This window comes from Sus scrofa, chromosome 3 (assembly GCF_000003025.6).
Source record: "Sus scrofa isolate TJ Tabasco breed Duroc chromosome 3, Sscrofa11.1, whole genome shotgun sequence".
NCBI classification, from domain to species: domain Eukaryota; kingdom Metazoa; phylum Chordata; class Mammalia; order Artiodactyla; family Suidae; genus Sus; species Sus scrofa.
The window spans coordinates 72,322,622-72,342,249 of NC_010445.4; the positions used below are offsets into that span (position 1 = coordinate 72,322,622).

Genomic DNA, 19,628 nt, shown 5'->3' on the forward strand with positions numbered 1-19,628 from the left:
CCACTCCTAGACACCTTTGGGACACCATCAGCCTTGACCTCATTTCAGACTCTACCCATGCTATCAGAGTAGAGTGGTCCTAGTGCTCTTCAAACTCTGTACCCACCCATATACACACTCATCTGTATCATCCCCTGCATATCTCCTCCATTAATTGTTGGAATCTTACACTTCTGGGGACTGCCCAGCTACTGCCTTTCCATGCTGCAGCCACTTTGTATTCTAGTGTGAGCAGCACAAAACCCTTCATGTCTACGCAACTTTCTGTTGCACAGACTGATCATCCTCAGACTGAGTGTATTAATGGGTCTGAGAGAGAATCCATCTTAACTCCTCCAGGCAACATGGCTGGGCCCCTAACGTAATGGGCATCATGAGGACAACTTATTACTCCTATACCTAGAACACTTCGATTCACACCTGCCTCTACCAGAACTATCATCTCAACAGCTTGCTACTACTATTTGGAAGAATGACAGGCCACCCAAAAGTCCAGAAAATCTGACTCCCAAGAACTACCCACCTAAGTGAAGGTTTATAAGCCTGCCACCTGGCTTTCTCAAGGTACCAGATGCTATCAGCCCTGTGACTTTCTGGGCCAAGCCATTTCCAGTCACAAAAATTCACTCCATCTTTCACTGATTCCTGTTACATCTGGTCTGCTAATAACCTGCCCTTCCCTCCAACCCACATGTGCACACACTTGCATCCACACCAGCCCTGAGGCCTGGCCATATATAGTACAACCTGTGTATGTCATCCCAGGGGCACTCTTGTCACTGCCTGATCTGCCCTCTATTACAAGAACCCAGAGAAACCCTACTCCATCTGCTGAAGATGGGGGAATGGGCAGGGGCTGCCTTCCTCCAGTTCTTTGAATTAGGGACTGTCTCAAGCATAATACACACAAAAGTCACCTACAAAGAACAGCACTTGTGTCTACTTTTTTGGTGACTTATCCCAAGTTGGACTTGCTTAACCCCCTTAACCTAGTTCTTTCTTTTGTTAGTCTCTCAGATTGATTTCCTACTTTTCTTCCTTTGCATCTTGTGATATTTTTTGGTACTCCTTATATGATCCTCTTTTAAAACCTCCTTAAGTACCCTGCTCCCTGTCTGCCTGCCCTTCCACCATCCAGCTCTGCAAACTCCCTTCGTATCTTTCTACCATCCCACCTGCTTCACCAAGGGATTGGGATGGCGTTTATAAGATGGAAGAAATGCTGCTGGACTGCAGACTGCACTTTGGGTTGCAGGACCTAATACCTGTGCTGGTGCTGACCGCTACCTTTCGCGACTATTAACGGGAGAGGGCAGTGCTGCAGGCGGTGACCTCCGCAGTTAGGGGCCCTTAAGAGTAGCTATGCATTTCAAGGGAGTGTAATAGCGTGAGCTGCTTAAGGTGCGCTCCTGCCAAGTTGACCCAACACGTTCCTACGAACTAGTTCTAATCCCACGATACAGAAGTACAAAAAGTGTCTTCATCCATGTATGTTCCCTGAGGTTTTTCGCCATTCTCCCCAGCCCACCGTCCTACGGTTCAGATTTTAACCCCTGGGTTCAACGCCCCAACCCGTCAACACACTCTGCTACCCACTTACCAGAGTGGATAGCAGCAGAGCCATCTCAGACAAGCTATTTAACCCTCTGAGCCACAGTTTCCTCAGCTGGATATTATGCAGGGTAAATAAGATACTGTCTGAAACGCTTGTTATATACTAGCTATTATCCTTTCACCTATTGTTCTGCACTTCTCTCTTCTACCGTGTTTTTCTAACTTAGCTTTGGTGCTTTTTGTACCTCCCTAAGAACTTTGGGCTTAAAACCACAGCAAATCTCAATTTTGATTTAAGTAAAAAAAAAAAAAGGCTGGAAGTAAATATGAAGAGTATTGCTATTCCTTTTCTTCATATATTTTCTTCCCCCCCCACTTTGTTTTTCCTTTAAAGACCAATTTAACCCATTCGATACAAGGAAAGGTTACAATCTTAAAACAAGGAGCGAAATAATCAAGTTTCCACCCTGTGCTTAAAAGGAGACGATAAAGATGCGCAGGCGCGCAGAGCGAGGGCCGGTCACGCGGCGGTCGCCCCCTCGGCTCCAAGAGCTGACGTCAGTCACGTTCTCCTCTCGCCCGCGTCGACGCTTCCGGCCGGTTTGGGCTTTTCTTCCACCAGGCGGCGCTGCAGGACGTTGTGTGGCTGACGCCTCCTGCGCAGGCGCATTGAATTCCCGGACACGTCACCACCTTCGCGTCTTTTCTGGAGAGCGCGGGAAGGCGAGAACAGGAGGGCGGTGACGTCACCGGGGTTCCCCGCGTGGCACGCGGGGGCGGGGGGGTTGGGGACGTGGCGCGCGGCGTGGGGGTGGCGCCGAGCGCAGGCTCCGCTGGGGCTGACGGGGCCGCGCCTACTGCCGACTCTCCGGCGCTGCCTCGTGACCCGCTGTGGGGCCCGGGCGGGCCAGGGCGGCGGGCCGAGCTGCGGGAAAGGTGCTGACGGGGCGGGCTCGGAGAGGAGGGGTTCCGGCGGCCCAGCGCGAGACTCCTGAGGTCGTTAGCCGGCTAGGTCGCCCAGGCGTAACCTAGCCGCCTTCAGACCCGCTGGGAGGCCGGGCACCGACTTCCTGGTTCGGGCCGACGGAGCTTGGACTCCGACCCGCGGGTCCGCGGGAGCAGCGGGCACGTGGGGCCCAGGCCGCACCCGGAGCTTCAGAAAGCGCGGCTTGGCGGGGAGGGAGCAGCTGCGTCCGGGCTCCTCCCCGCCTGCCTGGTATTGGCCGTGTTTCGCCCTAGCGGTGCGGCGGGATGGGGAGTGAGGGGGAGCGTGGGCTCCTGCTGGCCTCTTACTGTTTGCCCTGAGAGAGTCATTCAGTACTTCTGTCGGTTTTCTCCTTTGCAAAATATCCTCCACTCTGCAGACTTAACTAGTCTGTGTCTAGCACGTGGCAGATGGTTAGTCAAAATATAAAAAATTATTTTTTCCCACTCAGCTCCACTGGGTCCTTAGAGTCACTTGGCAGGGGCATTAATCCCTGGGTAGTCCGTAGAACAAAAGGCTTTGTACGGTTCTGTGTCCTGGTACTTAGTGGACTGAAGCTTCCCTTTTCTTAGCATGAGTTCCAAGTCCTGCCTGTGGCTTTGGAAGAAAAGGTGGCAAATGACTCATCGATGACCTGACGAGTTGAACCTGGGGCCTGATCAGAATTTGGGGGAGGGTGGTGATGGGAATTTTCTCTGGGCCCCAGCACCTGTGATACTACTTAACTGAGAGGCTGTGGGATTTCCGGCTGGGAGCCCTGTCTAGGGCACACACTGCTTTGAGGCACCCTTCAGTCTCTCCTCTAGCTGCCCCTTCCCAGAGTTTTTCATCTCATGCTGCATTGCTATAGCCAAGATACCTTTCCTGGGATGGCTTGAGACCTGGGGACAAGCTAGCCTCCTGTAGCTTATAGGAAGCTGATCTCAGAGTAACAGAATACAAGATTTTTTTCTTTTCTTTTCCTTTTAGGACCATGCCTGTAGCATATGGAAGTCCCCAGGTTAGGGCTCAAATCAGAGCTGCAGCTGCTGGCCTTTGCCACAGCCACAGCAATGTGGGATCTGAGCCATGTCCTCTACCTGCACCACAGCTCTTGGCAGTGCCAGATCCTTAACCCACTGAGGCCAGGGATGGAACCTCATGGATACTAGTTAGGTTCTTAACCTGTTGAGTCAGAGTGGGAACTCCAAGACTGTCTTCTGGAAGGAAGAAAACTAAAGTACTTGAAGTACTTATTTAGCACGTGTCAGGAACTGTATTTGCCTTTTCACACGTCGTCTCATTAGATTCCCACAACTGGTCTTGTGAGCTTGGTGGAATTATCATCCCTTTATATAGAGGAGGGAACTGTGGTTCACAGTTTACAGAAAGAATATGGTAGAGCAAGTGCTCTCAGAGGTACTAAAGTTCCATTGCAGGGCTTTGGGCAGAAAGAGTCAGTACCTAGTCAGCCCTTTTCTCAGGTATGAGGTGCTGAGGACTATCCTAGAGGGTATGAGTGAAGGTGTATTACACTAAAGCCTTCCTCTCTTTATCCCTGGTCTCTTGGCCACCCCTGCCATTTGTATCAAGGCAAAACCACGTTAAATGATGGATCACATAGGGGCAGCATTTGAGACTCTAAAAATCCTCAAAGACAGAAGAGGGTCAAACTCCCCCTAGCATACGCACCGCCTTGGCCATGGATGGGTTAATGGAAGGACTGTTGTGTATCAGACTTGTGCCTTTTTTAAACACCATCTGGCAGGAGCCACCTCTCCTGCACCTGCTGCATCTACAAACCATTGCTCATTTGCCCATCAACAGTGTGAAAGGCAGAAATGTGGTGCCTGTGTAAGTTAGATTCAGTGTTACCTCAGGGATGGCTGTGTTCTCTGTATTATTTTCAGAGAATGGCAGTCCATAGCCACCCAGAAGTTGTATGTGGAATTGCAGGAGACAAGAAAGGCAGTAAAGGCAGGAGTCCCCTCTCCATTTTCTTTTTGTTCTTTTTTATTTTTTTTTAATTTTTTATTTTTTGTCTTTTTAGGGCTACACCCACAGCATATGGAGGATCCCAGGCTAGGGGTTAAATCAGAGCTGTAGCCGCTGGCCTACGCCACAACCATAGCAACGCCAGATTCCAGCCATGTCTGTGACCTACACCACAGCTCACAGCAACGCCGGATCCTCAACCCACTGAGCAAGGCCAGGGATCAAACCCGAAACCTGATGGTTCCTGGTTGGATTCGTTAACCACTGAGCCACAATGGGAACTCCTCTTTTTGTTCTTTTTTAAACTTGAACTTGGCTAGAGCACAAGATAAAAGAAATTCCCAGGATAAGGCAAACTAATAAGGGCCTGTGTATTTTGGAGTCATTCCTCCAAACCCAGGGCTTTGTAAGTCAATACTCCTTGGTTCTGAGCAGGGCAAGTAGCTTTTGTGTTTCAGATCTAGAGAGCAGATGAGCCTAGTTAGCTGATCCTAGATCATTTTTTTTTTTCTTTTTAGGGCCGTACCTGCGGCACATGGAGGTTCCCAATCTAGGGATCTAATTAGAGCTGCAGCTGCTGGCCTTCTCCATAGCCACACCACCACCAGATCTGAGCTACAGCATGTCTCCAGCCCATGAGGAAAATATCAGCCAGTCGGGCAAATTCAAGCATTCTAGTCTGTTAGAATGTGCACTCTTCCTTGGTCTAAATCAGTATATTGGCATTTGGTTTGTATGCCCTGTGACCTCTGTGTGAACTTGGTTAATAGGTGTTTGAGAGGTAGGTCCTTTCACATGGGTCACCCTGAAACTGTGAGGCCCAGAGCTGGGTCCTTGTTGAGTTCACCAAGATAAGCACTGCTGAGTGTGGACCTGTGGGAAAGGAGGAGGGGGAGCGGGGGCAGGAAGCCAGCTTTGCCAAGGAAAAACTACCCTTGACCTTCCTGTTGCAGTCACATTCAGGAAAACTATATCATGAGCATAAGGTAGAAAGTGCAAAATTCCAGATGCGTGATGTAGGTAGGCATCGCGTGCTGTGAATTCAGAGGTGGGGAGAGTGCTGTGGGAGGTTCAAGGATGGTGCCACTGAAGAGGTTGGTAGGACTTGTCAAGTGGATACAATTTCATTAGATGGAGAAGAAATACTGCCATTTCAGTGAAGTTCCCCTCCAGAGCTGATGGAAAATATATAATCAACTAATTTCTTAGTTGTTGAGCCAAAGAAAAAACACTGTTGGGGCAGGAGAGGGAGTGGTAGGCCCCAGAGAAATGAAAGGAAGATCAACTGTTCATCCAGTAACTCTTTTTTCACCATTTAGTGAGTTTCTGCTATGTGCCAGGCACTGAACTCTGTCCTGAGGGTGTAGAAATGAACAAAACAAAAGCCCTGCCTTCAAAGAGTTTACGTTCTAGTGAGATGAGAGAAAGACTGGAAGAAATCAAAGAAGAAAGGAAAGGAAGGAGGAGAGAAGGAGGGTGGGAAATAAGACGTGGAGAATCGGTCAGCTGTGCTGAGGTGTTTTTTTCCCTAAATTTGTAATGAGTCGTGTGCAAGCAATATAGAGGCAAAAGTGTACGCAATCTTAGATCATTTTCTGTAGGTTGGGGGAGCTGACCAGTTTGTGACGCAGGAGATAAAATTTGTCTGTGAATATGGCTCACTGCCTGGAGAAAATTAAGCCACAATCTCTGAATGGGGCATTTCTTTTTGGTCTTTTGTCTTTTTAGCGCTGCACCGACAGCATATGGAGGTTCCCAGGCTAGGGGTCCAATCGGAGCTGTAGCCACCAGCGTATGCCACAGCCATGCCAGATCTGAGTCGCATCTGTGACCTATACCACAGCTCATCGCAACACCAGATCCTTAACCTGCTGACCGAGGCCAGGGATAGAACCCGCAACCTCATGATTCCTAGTCAGATTCGTTTCCTCTGTGCCATGATGGGAACTCCTGAATGGAACATTTCTGAAAGCCAGAAAAATCAGGTGCGATGATAGGGAAACAATTGTACCCTAAACCTCTAAATATAAATATTATATGGTTTTAGAGTTCCTTGGTCCAGGAATTTCCACATGCTCTGGGTGTGACCAAAAGAAAATAGGTGTTCTAAGAAAATTAGGTATTGACCCCTGTGAGATGTGACAGAGCTAAGCAGGGAAGAGCAAAGGGCTAAAGAAATACCTTTTCAGGAGTTCCCATCTTGGCTCAGTAGTTAACAAATCCAACTAGCATCCATGAGGACACAGGTTCGATCCCTGGCCCTTCTCAGTGGGTTAAGGATCTGGTATTGGTGTGAGCTTCGGTGTAGGTCACAGATGCAGCATGGATCCTGCATTGCTGTGGCTGTTGCATAGGCTGGCAGCTGTAGCTCCGTTAGACCTCTAGCCTAGGAACCTCCATATGCCTCAGGTGTGGCCTGCAAAAAGAAAAGAAAAGAAATAACTTCTCTGCTCCTTTTCCTGCCTGAGAGGTGGGGGAGGAGGAGGAGGAAGTCAGGCCTTGAGACAGGGTGGCTGTGGAATCTTCAGAGACCACATGTGTTTCCTCAGGAGGTTCCCTGTTCACAGATGTGGGCGTGAGGCTAGAGATATGAAGTTGAAGAGGGAACTCAGCCTGCCACCTTGTGTGTCACAGCACTATTTTCTGACCAAGGCTTTCAGAGCTATAAAGTTTATCATACTCTTTAGTGCCAGAGGTGAAATTGGGACAAAAATATTGACATTTGGAAGACATTCAGATGAAGATGACTTAGCATCATAAGACAGAAAAATGGAAGGAAGTAGAAGCTTGTGGTTGAGGAAGGAAAGATCAAAGGTAGAACAGTGTGAATATTAGTGTTAACAGATAGCAGCCCCCAGAACAAGCTGAGAGATGTACCAAAGGGCCTCAAAATTCTGCACTGACTTGGAGGTGTCAGAATCGGTGGTCATCTATATTGTCTTTGAAGCTGGGGAAATGGGTGTAGCAAGAACTGAACGTGGCTCAGCTTACATTCCTGCCTTCACCTGTCCTGTCCTTCTCCCCCTCTGTTAATGATAAGATTGGGGGAATTTAGGAGTTCCTGATGGTTCAGTGGGTTAAGGATCCAATGTTGTTAGTGCTGTGGCTCTGGTTACTACTCTGGCTAAGGTTTGAACCCTGGTCCAGGAGCCTCCATATGCCATAGGCACAGCCCCCCCAAAAATTATAGAAAAAAAAAAAGATTGGGGAAATTTAAAGGACTTCCTGATGGTGAGGGGGAATAGGATGACACTGGTGTTCTTGGCTTTCTCTGCTCCTCTCTAGCTCTGTCCTTGGGCAAGTCTCTCTACCTCTTGAAGTTCTAGCTTGCTCTTCTGTGCAAGAAGGACTTGAATTGCTCTCTCTTGGTCCCTCAGACATTCTGTTAAGAGCGAAAGATGGGGGCCTCTTCACCTATAACCTACTGTAAAGGTAATTGTCATTCTTCTCTTTTTTCTTTTTGTCTTTTCTAGGGCTGCACCCACAGCATATGGAGGTTCTCAGGCTAGGGATCTAATCAGAGCTGTAGCCACCAGCCTATGCCAGAGCCGCGGCAACTCGGGATCCAAGCCGTGTCTGTGTCCTACACCACAGCTCACAGCAACGCCAGATCCTTAACCCACTGAGCAAGTCCAGGGATCGAACCCGCAACCTCATGGTTCCTAGTTGGATTTGTTAACCACTGAGCCATGACAGGAACTCCTTTTCTGAACAGTATTTTCCCTTTTTTCTTCCTCTGCAGGAAGCAGAGGAAGTGGGAATAAGCCCAAGAAAAGTTCTGTGGGGACCTGAAAAGTGGCATTTTGCCCACAGTAATGGGCAGTGGAGACCACCAGCTTTATAGCCTTAGTCTGTGATTTTGAAGAATCTTCAGGTTGACTAATAACTTCTGCATATGGTCTGGCAGTGCCCATGAGAAATGATAAATGTATCCATACTCTTTTACCTAAAAATGGCAGCCCCCTCTCTCCTATATGATATTCTGATCCTATGTTCACTCACTCTTCTCCACTCCTGCTGGCACTACCTTAGTTTAGCTCATCTTCATCTCTTACCTCAGTCACTGCAGTTGCCTCCCTGGTTTAAGCCTCTTCAAGTCTTCCTCTGATGTGTGTGTCTCCTATACAGACCTGGTCGTGTTACTCCCCTGTTTAAAACCGTTCAGTGGGAGTTGCCACTGTGGCTCAGTGGTAATAAACTGGAGATTAGTATCCATGAGGATGCAGGTTCAATCCCTGGCCCCAGTCATTAGGTTAAGGATCTGGTGTTACTGTGAGCTGTGGTGTAGGTTGCAGATGTGGCTTGGATCGTGTGTTGCTGTGGCTCTGGCTTAGGCTAGCAGCTGCAGCTCCAATTTGACCCCTAGTCTGGAAACTTCCATATGATGAGGATGCAGCCCTAAAAACAAACATACACAAAAAAATCCTTCAGTGGGACCTCCTTATTTCTTTAGATGTTTATTGGCAACTGATATGTATCTACCAACATCTCATCCCCATGGGGGACAAAACAAACACGAGACCCAGCCCCTGCCTTAGCATGACAAGCACCTTGGTCACCTGGTTGTAATTTCCCCACCCATCCTCATCTCTTCCACCCCACCCTCCTCCACCCTTTATTCTCCATCCACACTGTGCCTTATGAGGCTGTCACTGAGCCACATCTTCTCCCTCTCCTCTGTATTGTTTGTACCCTTGCACATGTTGATCTCACTGCTGAATATTCTTTCCTTCCTCCACTTCCCCTGGCTAATTCCTATTTACTTTTCAGGCATTCAGCTCAGGCATCACAGTCTCTGGCTACTCTTCCCTAACTGTTTGTGTGCCACCATGCTTAAACAAGGCAAGCACACAACAGTAAGAGCAGAAACACTCTGCAAATATCCACATAGTGCCTGATTGTAACTGTTGATTTTCTTGGCTCTCTTGTGACCTTTTAAAGACAGGGATCTGGGTCTTACTCACCTTTGCATTCCTAGCACCAAGCCTAGTGCTTGAAACCTCAGAGGTGTTCTATAAATGTTTGTTAAATGAATGAATGAATGAATGGATGGGTGCTGTCTGATCCTGAGCTTATCATGACAAGTCTGGAGAACTGGGTCCTGGCCTACATCTCTCTCTTTTTTTTTGGGCCGGGCCCGTGGCATTGGAAGTTCTTAGTTCCTGGGCCAGGGATCGAACCTGCACCACAACAGCAACCCAAACTACTTCAGTGACAATTCCAGATCCTTAACCCACTGTGCCACGAAAGAATTCACACATGCCGGGAGTTCTGCTGTGGTGAAGCAGAAATGAATCCAACTAGTATCCATGAGGATGTGGGTTCGATCCTTGGCCTTGCTCAGTGTGTCGGGGATCCAGCATTGCTGTGAGCTGTGATGTAGGTTGCATATGTGGCTTGGATCCTGCATTGCTGTGGATATGGCATAGGCTGGCAGCTGTAGCTCTGATTTAACCCCTACCCTGGGAACATCCATATGCCACTTGTTCGGCCCTAAAAAAAAAAAAAAAAAACCCTCTTAAAAAAATTTTTTTGGAGTTCCCGTCGTGGCGCAGTGGTTAACGAATCCGACTAGGAACCATGAGGTTGCGGGTTCGGTCCCTGCCCTTGCTCAGTGGGTTAAGGATCCGGCATTGCCGTGAGCTGTGGTGTAGGTTGCAGATGTGGCTCGGATCCCTCGTTGTGGCTCTGGCGTAGGCCGGTGGCTACAGCTCCAATTGGACCCCTAGCCTGGGAACCTCCATATGCCGCGGGAGCGGCCCAAGAAATAACAACAACAACAACAACAACAAAAGACAAAAAGACCAAAAAAAAATTTTTTTTTTTAGGGCCACACAACACCAGATCTGCACTATGGGGCCAGGGGCCAAACCCACATCCTCATGGTACTGGTTGAGTTCATTACTGCTGAGCCACAATGGGAACTCCCCATACATTCACTTATTAGTGGATCCTCTTCTATTCTGCAGTTCTCCCAGAGAAATGACTTAGAGTATTCAATATTATAACCTTATACTGTTTTGCTGCACTGAACTGTTTATACTGATTAGCACGGATGGCAAAGCCCACGGGAAATGGAAAATTCATAGGTCATCTTCAAAGTCACAAGCAAAATGGGGCCACCCACCTTCTGTGGTAATGCTTATACCCCAAGTTTGTCAAATCTTATTGTAAATTTGGCCCAAGGTTGTTAAAGACAGGCCCTGTATGCTCAGAATCTGTGCATGGAGCCTTCCCCAAGCCAGATTCCTTAAATCAATTTATGCTCTCATGTTCCCATGTTCCTCTTTACCTGGAAGAAAAACTACCTGTTATTAATGAAAATGGGTAATTTTCATACTTGCTTTGAGCTCTCTTTTGCAAGCTGACAGATTTTGTTTGTTTGTTTTTGTCTTTTTAGGGCTGCACCCATGGCATATGGAGGAGGTTCCCAGGCTAGGGGTCTAATCCGAGCTGTTGCTGCTAGCCTACGCCAGAGCCATAGCAACGCCATATCTGAGCTGCATCTTCGACCTACACCACAGCTCACAGCAATGCTAGAACCTTAATCCACTGAGCAAGGCCAGGGATCAAACCCGCAACTTCATGGTTCCTAGTTGGATTCAATTCTGCTGCGCCATGACAGGAACTCCAAGCTGTCAGATTTCTGAGATTCTCAAGGATACAATCTGGTAGTTTCCCATCTGTCAATTATCTTAAATTTTTCAGGGACAAAGCTGTTTCAAACCAGGATGTCCTGACAGGAAACCTAAGAAACACAACACTCCTTCTTCCTGCTAACGTGTTTTGTATGGATCTGTGGAAGCCACAGCAGTGTGGTAGCTTCTTGCTGCTGCTTTCAGTCTGTGGTGTTCATCATCCTCACCCTGGTTGGGGTTTTTCTCTGAGAATAAGGCAGTGCAGAATGAATCTCATGGTATCATTCCTGATGATGCTGTACATGTCTAATAGGGAGAGGCCCTGCAGCCTCCCTGGGGCCTCTGTTCCATGTTCCCAGTAAAATCAACGACACTTGCCCGATGGCAGTCTTTTGGCCCAGCATCCTCAGGGAAGGTATATGGTGTGGTTCTAGATACCTGAATCCCAGCCAAGCTCAGCAATGCTGAGAATGACTTACTTTTAGACTCACATTTGATTTGAGCGGAACCTTTCATTGATTGCACCTAGCATGCATCTCAAATTTCCTGCATATTAGCCAAGAAATTCTAGTTATTGAAAGCTAAGATCTGTGACACTGTTATAACTAAATTAACACCCTGAAAGTTTAGTGAATCTTAGGTGGATTAGAGTTTGAACTCTAGGTATAATCTTTGCAATATACAAGCTGTTGCCTCAAAATCTTATAAAGGGGGGGAGGCTGAAGAAAACCATTCCTATAAATCATATTTATAACACACAGCTAACCATGAAGTTGTCCACAACTTAGTAATATAGTTGATACCTTGCAAATGGATTTAAAAAATAAAATGAATGAGTCCAAACACATTTTTGAGCTGAAAGTGTTCTAACAGGGTTTTTAGAGATTGAGAGCAGGAACTGGGTCTCATGTTTGTTTTTGTCCCCAGCACAGGGCCTCAGACAGCCATGGATACATATTAGGTGTTGATTGACAGTCACTGAATTACTAAATGGAAATTTACTGGAGCTTTCTTCTCTGCTCAACTCCACACACAAGTAGGCCTGCCCTGTGGGATTCTTAGCAAGAACAGATATTTTATGAGAGCTGTCACTCCGAGTTGATTGGATGGATAAAGTGAAACCAAGGGGTTGTGTTTTAAAACCAAATACATTTACTCTGCTAAATTTTACAATTGGGGTGTTCTACTTTGGGTGGGGTTAGACAAAATGACCTCTAACTTGTGGTTTGTAGGTTTAGGGAAATACCCTTTTTTTTTTTTTTTTTTCTTTTAAGACACCGAGATGAACCCAGCAGGCAAGCTGGCAGGAAGTCAGACTGCGGCCCTTGCCTGAGAGGATGACACAGGCCAAAGGAGAGAAGGAAAACAACAAGGCAGCCAGAGCTAGTAAGTGGTTTTGCAAAAGTTTTGCAGTGCTTTCCAGGTTTTTCTGGAAAAAGGAAGAAAAGAAAGAGTAAAGGGCAGGAAGAGGATTGGTTAACAGCTGGCTTCAGAACTGCTGATGAGTGGATTTGCCTATTGGTTTTGTTTTTCTAAGTCAGGGAAAGAGGGTGTGCTTGGCCTGGCACTGCTTGCTGGCTGGGCAGCCTTCCTGGTCTGTGTGCTGACGCTGCTGTTGTTCCAGCCACCCCAGGAGTCCAGAGGCCTGGTGCCCCGCAGGTTTCATTGAAAAATGGATGCAGACTGCCCTCCAAGAATGTCCAAGGCGTATGGAAGAGCGAAAAGGACAGGAATTTTATTTTATTTTGCTTTTTTTTTTTTTTTTTTTTGCTTTCTAGGTCCACACCCAGGGCATATGGAAGTTCCCAGGCTAGGGGTTGAATCGGAGCTACAGCTGCCAGTCACAGCCACAGCCACAGTAACATGGGATCTGAGGTGTGTCTGCAACCTGTACCACAGCTCACGGTAACGCCGGATCCTTAACCCACTGAGCAAGGCCAGGAATAGAACCCATAACCTCATGGATCCTAGTTCGGCTTGTTAACCGCTGAGCCATGAAGGGAACTTCTGAATTTTTGCATATATTTACTTTTGTGAATTGGTAATTCATATACATGGCTCAAAACTAAAACAGTATTAAAAGGTGTATAGTGAAAAGTCTCTCCTGTTCCTGTGCCCTGTCTGCCCATTTCTCCCATTCCAAATAGAAAACTCTGTTACTAGGTTTTTGTTTATTTCTCTAATGATGTTTGTATGCATATACTAGCTGAAACAAATGTATACTCTTCTTTATTCCATTTTAACATTAAATAGTGCCATGCAATACACACCTTCCGCACCTTGTTGGGTCCCCCCAGCACAATTAACACAATTTCTTAGAAACATTTCCTTATAAGTATGTAGAGAGCATTCTCATTTTTATTTTTATGGCTGCAGAGCTTTACATTGTATGAATGTATACTATAATTCAACTGGTTGCCCTAATGGGCATTTAGATTATTTCCAGTCATTTGGTATTACAAAAAGGGAATGGACCTTACAAAGAGATGTTCATTCAAATCCTAGCCTGACTTTGGGCCTTCATTGCCTCATTGGTAAAATGGGGATTATTTTATGTTTTTATTGTCTGTCCCATAACATTTTTGTGAATGATTAGATAATTATAATGTACAAAGAACTTGAGATATAGTAAGTGCTCAATGTAGACAATATACCTTTCGACTGGGCATGTTATAATTTAATCTTGAAAAAGAATATACTTTTATTGCTCCTAATGAGAGTAATCATATAAATAGGGGTCCATTCGGAGCCGTAGCTGCTGGCCTATGCCAGAGCCACAGCAACACCAGATCCGAGCCATGTCTGTGACCCACATCACAGCTCATGGCAAAGCTGGATCCTCAACCCACTGGACAAGGCGAGGGATCGAACCTACAAACTCATGGTTCCTAGTGGGATTCGTTAAGCACTGAGCCACAACGGGAACTCCTTTTCTCATTGTTTTAACTGAGAGCTCTTATTTCTTTTTCTAGTTTTACTGCAGTAGCTAGAATTTCTAAAAAGACTTTTTTTGTTGTTGTTTTTAGGGCCACACCCAAGGCATATGGAGGTTCCCAGACTAGGAGGTCCAATCGGAACTATAGCTGCTGGCCTGCACCACAGCCACAGCAATGCAGGATCTGAGTTGCCTCTTTGACCTATACCACAGCTCACCACACCACCATATCCTTAACCCACTGAGTGAGGTCAGTGATCCAACCTGCATCCTCATGGATGCTAGTTGGGTTCGCTAACCACTGAGCTGAGCCACAATGGGAACTCACTAAAAAGATATTTTAAAATAGTAAGTATTCTTTCCTTTTTCTAGACTTTAAAGGAATAATTCTAGAATTCTCCATTAAGTATAATCAAGGTATTGGTTTGCAAACTTTTACAAAAAGATTCTATGATTTTCAAATCATAAAAAAGAGGTCTTCTATCAATATTTTTGCTCCTAGATATGAAATTAATTAGATCATTGCTAAAACAAACGAAAACCACCAAAAACTGAACTAATTCACTCTTTTTTGCTTTGTTTTGTCCTGCTTACTGAATTGTTATTTTTAGGGGTTAGAATCAAGCAACAAGTACCTACTCTGTAATCTATATTTTAGAGGGCTACATATATCACAAACACATGAAATAATTGTTTAAGGAACTCACAGAAATCTTTGTCACTTAGTATCTTATACTCAACACAAGTCCAGTTGCACTCATAACCCTAAACATCTACTCCCTGACTAACTGTATTCAGACCTTTGAAAACGCTCTTCTCCATCTCTTTACCTGTGTCCTCACAACAAAACAGGATGGCATCCAAATGCTATGAATGTTGTGGGTTTTGTGCTTCTATGTTGGACAGTTGCTTTGGAGTTCAGAAAGAATATGAGGCACAGACCACTTTGTTAAGAGAAAAAACAAATTAATTGTTGGGTCCTTCTTCTCAGATAGCAGGTGTATTAGTTTCCTATTGCTGCTGTTACGAATTACCACGCATTGAGTGGCTTAAAACAATACAATTTTATTATCTTACAGTTCTGGGGATCAGGAGTCCTAAAACTGAGGTGTCAGCAAGTCTCTGTTCCTTCCGGATGCTCACAGGGAGAATCTGGCTTTTTGCCTTCTGTAGCTTCTGAAGGCTGGTATTTCTTTGCTTATGGCCCCATCCTTTTTTTTTTTTTTTTTTTTTCCTTAGGGCTGCACCCACAGCAAATAGAGGTTCCCAGGTTAGGGGTCGAACTGGAGCTGTAGCTTCCAGCCTACATCACCACAGCTACAGCAACATGGGATCCAAGCTGCTTCTGTGACCTATACCACAGCTTGTGGCAATGCCGGATCCTTAACCCACTGATCAAGCCAGGGATCGAACCTGCATCTTCATGGATACTAGTCAGATTCATTTCCTCTGAGCCACACGGGAACTCCCTGATCCTCCATTTTTAAAACCAGTGATTATAGCATTTCCAAGCTCTCTTTCTCTCTCTGACCTCCTACCTTCTTCTCATAAGGACCTTTGTGATTACATTCAGCCCACACAGATAATCTCTCCATCTCAAGATCCTTACCTGAATCACACCTATAATGTCTGTCCTGCCATAAAAGATAACATATTCACAAGTTCTGGGGATTAGGATAAGGCCATCTCTACCATCAGTATACTGTAGCAGAGATACAACAGATTCTTAAAAAATAAAGTATGGGAGTTCCTGTCGTGGCACAGTGGTTAACGAATCCGACTAGAAACCATGAGGTTGCGGGTTCGGTCCCTGCCCTTGCTCAGTGGGTTAAGGATCCGGCGTTGCCGTGAGCTGTGGTGTAGGTTGCAGACGTGGCTCGGATCCCGCATTGCTGTGGCTCTGGCGTAGGCCGGTGGCTACAGCTCCGATTCGACCCCTAGCCTGGGAACCTCCATATGCCGCGGGAGCGGCCCAAGAAATAGCAAAAAGACCAAAAAAAAAAAAAAAAAAAGTATGGTTTCCTAGTAGTGCAGATCATCAGTTTTCTTCTTCTCTTTGTATCCTAGTTCGTGGTTGCAGACATACTCATGAATTATCAAATAGTCACAGTATTGCACATAACAACTTAGGAAATGATCTTCCTCAATTTTAGATTCATATTACTTTTAAATTTACATAAAGGAGTTCCCATTGTGGCTCAGCAGGTTAAGAACCCAACTAGTATCCATGAGGATGTGGGTTCAATCCCTGGCCTCACTCTCGCTCAGTGGATTGAGGATCTGGTGTTGCTGTGAGCCGTGGTGTAGGTCGAAGATGTGGCTTGGATCCCATGTTGCTGTGGCTGTGGCGCAGGCCAGCACCTGTAGCTCAGATTCGACCCCTGGCCTGGGAACTTCCATATGCCACAGGTGCAACCCTAAAAAGAAAAAACAATGTTTGATATTCATTAATTATAATTTGTATTTTGCCTTTTAATTTGAATGTTTAATATCTTAGAAGAAATATACTTTGCGAAAACATGAAAAATAATTTAAAATCTTTGTATTTCACCTTCCCACATTCACATTCCCTCTGTGATTCTCTTCAACGTTTTCCCTTTCTTTCTTTTTTTTTTTTTTTTTTGTCTTTTTTGCCATTTCTTGGGCTGCTCCTCAGGCATATGGAGGTTCCCAGGCTAGGGGTCGAATCGGAGCTGTAACCACCAGCCTACACCAGAGCCACAGCAATTCAGGATCCAAGCCGTGTCTGCGACCTACACCACAGCTCACGGCAACGCCGGATCCTTAACCCACTGAGCAACCTCATGGTTCCTAGTCGGATTCGCTAACCACTGAGCCACGATGGGAACTCCAACCTTTTCCCTTTCAATGAAATAAATATTGACTGAATAATTCACATAAGTTACTTTTGTTATCTATAAAGACTTTCACATATATATCTAGGTGATGTACAGTAAACCCCATGAGGTAGGAAATAGCAGATAAGGAAACAGGTTGAGAGGAGCTCCCTGGTGGTCAGAGGGTTAAGGATTCAGTGGTGTCACTGCTGTGGCATGGGTTCAATCCCTGGCCCAGGAACTTCTGCATGCCATGGGGTGGCCAAAAAAAAAAAAAAAAAGGTTGAGAAAGATTAGGTGACATGACCAAAATTTAACATTTGGTAACCAGGGCTCCTCATCCTAAATTCTCATTCTTTCTAATTTATTTTGTCCCTGTTCTCTATACAGGGGTCTGTGCTCAGCTCTGGAAGATGCAGCCATGGGTGAATCAACTCTCCTTGCTTCAAGTTTATGCTTCATTAGGAGAGATAAGAAAGCCAAGGTATGTGGGTCTCAGAGAGGTGCACATCAAGGGCTGTGCTTCAGCTATTTGGGAGAAAAAAAGTCTTCATGGAATAATAAAAATTTGGATTGGGCTTTGATTTGGATCAGGAGAATAGGAGTTAGGGGAACATATTAAGTGGAGCAAATAGTATGAACAGAGGAGAAAAGAGTGGTTCAGTTTGGCAGAAGCTCAGGGCTTGTGTTGAAGAAAAGTAGAATATGTTGGAAAGGACAAGGCTGTTTTTATGAGGCCTTAGATGTTAGGTTTGGGATGTCTGGTGACAGTGGAACCTCTGAAGACTTTGCAGACAAGAAAAAGGCATCCTAGGAGCTCTGCATTCAAAAAAGGAAAAGTTAGGGTGTTCCCTGGTGGCCTAGTGAGTAAGGATCTGATGTTATCACTGTAGCGGTTCAGGTCACTGCTGTGGCACGCGTTCAATCCCTGGCCTAGCAACCTCGGCATGCCAAAGTTGTGGCATGGAAACCAGATAAAAAGCAATTTGGCAGTTCAGGAGAGACTCAGCCAAGGTGGAAGTGGGAATGGAAATAAACAGACAGTAGAATCTGTAGAAATTAACCACTGATTGGCTATGGAAGGGCAGAGGCGTGGGTATGGAATTGAACAAACCAAACTTTTTAATCCTGGATTCCTGGGAAGGAATGTTTCTATTGACATAAGCGTTGAAGTCAGGAGGATAAGCGGGTCAGACGGAGTGATGAGGCAGGATGGAGTGGGAGTGATGGCAAGTTAAAGAATTGTTTTCTTGGACCATATTAATTGAGTTACTGTGAGCCATTCACAGACATAACCGGTCAGTTGTTGGAAGATCAGTCAGGAGATAGTTTCACACTGGTGGTAGGATTTAAGGGACTTTTGCACTGTGGTGACCTTGGAGTTATGGGAGTGAAGGCATTCAGGAGAAAAGAAGAGAACCAAAGAAAAAAGCCTAAGGAGAAGTCATCTTTGAGAACCGAGAGGAAGAAGAGGAGAAAGTGGAGGAGGTAGAGGAGTAGCCAGGGAAAGGGGAGACTCTTTGTTAGTGACAAGCCTGAAGGCAGACACCAGGAGTGTTACCCTCTGTCCCCCACAGCCATCACTATGCCTGGCACACAACAGGCACTCAACAAATGTTTACTGATTGAGTGAATAAACAAACGAATGGGAGTTCCCACTGTGGAGCAAGGGGTTAGAGATCAGGCTTTGTCTCTACAGTGGCACTGGTTCTATCCCCCACCTGGCACAATGGGTTAAGGATCAACTCGTCCCTGATGTGTGCAGGTCACAGCTGTGGCTTGGATTCTATCCATAGCCCAGGAACTTCCATATGTCACAGGTGCAGCCACAAAAAAAACAAAAATGAATGAACCAGAAGAGACATCCCCCCCACAAAAAAACAAAAAAAAAGGGGAAAAGAGGTTTTTCAGAAGAAGATGGTTAGTAATATATTATTATGGCACATCAGGTTAAGGATTTGGTGTTGTCCTGCTGTGGCATAGGTTTGATCCTTGGCCTGGGAACTTCTGCATACTGCACAAGTGGCCAAAAAGGGGGAAAATGTGTGTGTGTGTGTATGCTGCTGACAGGAAAAGAACAGTGTTGACCAATAAGAAGCCCTCAGCTTTCTCACTCTCCTTTTTCTCAAAGCTCAAGTGGTCACAGGAACATAGTCCAGGTGAGGCAGAGTGACCACAACCACCAGACAGGAGGGAACTCTCCCAGGAAGAGTTGGGTTCTAAGGACACTGCAGGGGTGGGGGAGGTTTGCTGCTTTTGGGAAGCAAAACCCAAATGAGGCCAACTTGGGGCTTTCCTGCCCTCCTCTTTGGTTCATACAGTTGCCAGGGTTTGGGTGCTGGGCCCTTCCCTTTGAATCAGGAAGGAATCATTTCTCATCCTTTGGCTGACTAAAGGGAAGGACTTGTATTGATTTTTTAATTTTTATTTAATTTTATTTTTTTTGTCTTTTTAGGACCACACCTGCAGCATATGGAGGTTCCCAGGCTAGGAGTCGATTGGAGCTGCAGCTTCTGGCTTACACCACAGCAACACAAGATCCGAGCCACATCTTTGACCTACATCACAGCTCACAGTAATGCCAGATCCTTAATCTGCTGAGTGGGGCCAGAGATCAAACCTACATCCTTATGGTTACCAGTTGGGTTCATTATTGCTGAGCCACAACAGGAACTCCTTGATTTCTTTTAACGGTGGACTTCAGT

At 45.9% G+C, this 19,628-nt stretch overlaps 1 protein-coding gene across 7 annotated transcripts in view; it reads left to right on the forward strand.

Moving 5' to 3' along the window:
- ASPRV1 (aspartic peptidase, retroviral-like 1) overlaps nucleotides 1,337-19,628 on the forward strand; it is a 212,607-nt gene continuing 194,315 nt past the window's right edge. Inside the window, exons 1-3 of one of the 7 annotated variants that reach the window (XR_002342602.1) lie at nucleotides 1,337-2,490; nucleotides 12,426-12,537; nucleotides 17,314-17,407. The gene's annotated coding sequence lies outside the window, so the exon portion shown is untranslated. Of the gene's footprint in view, nucleotides 2,491-6,909; nucleotides 7,946-11,050; nucleotides 12,538-17,313; nucleotides 17,408-19,628 lie in introns of those variants that run through there. The other 6 variants (XR_002342605.1, XR_002342604.1, XR_001307654.2 and 3 more) reach the window with 6 other exon arrangements.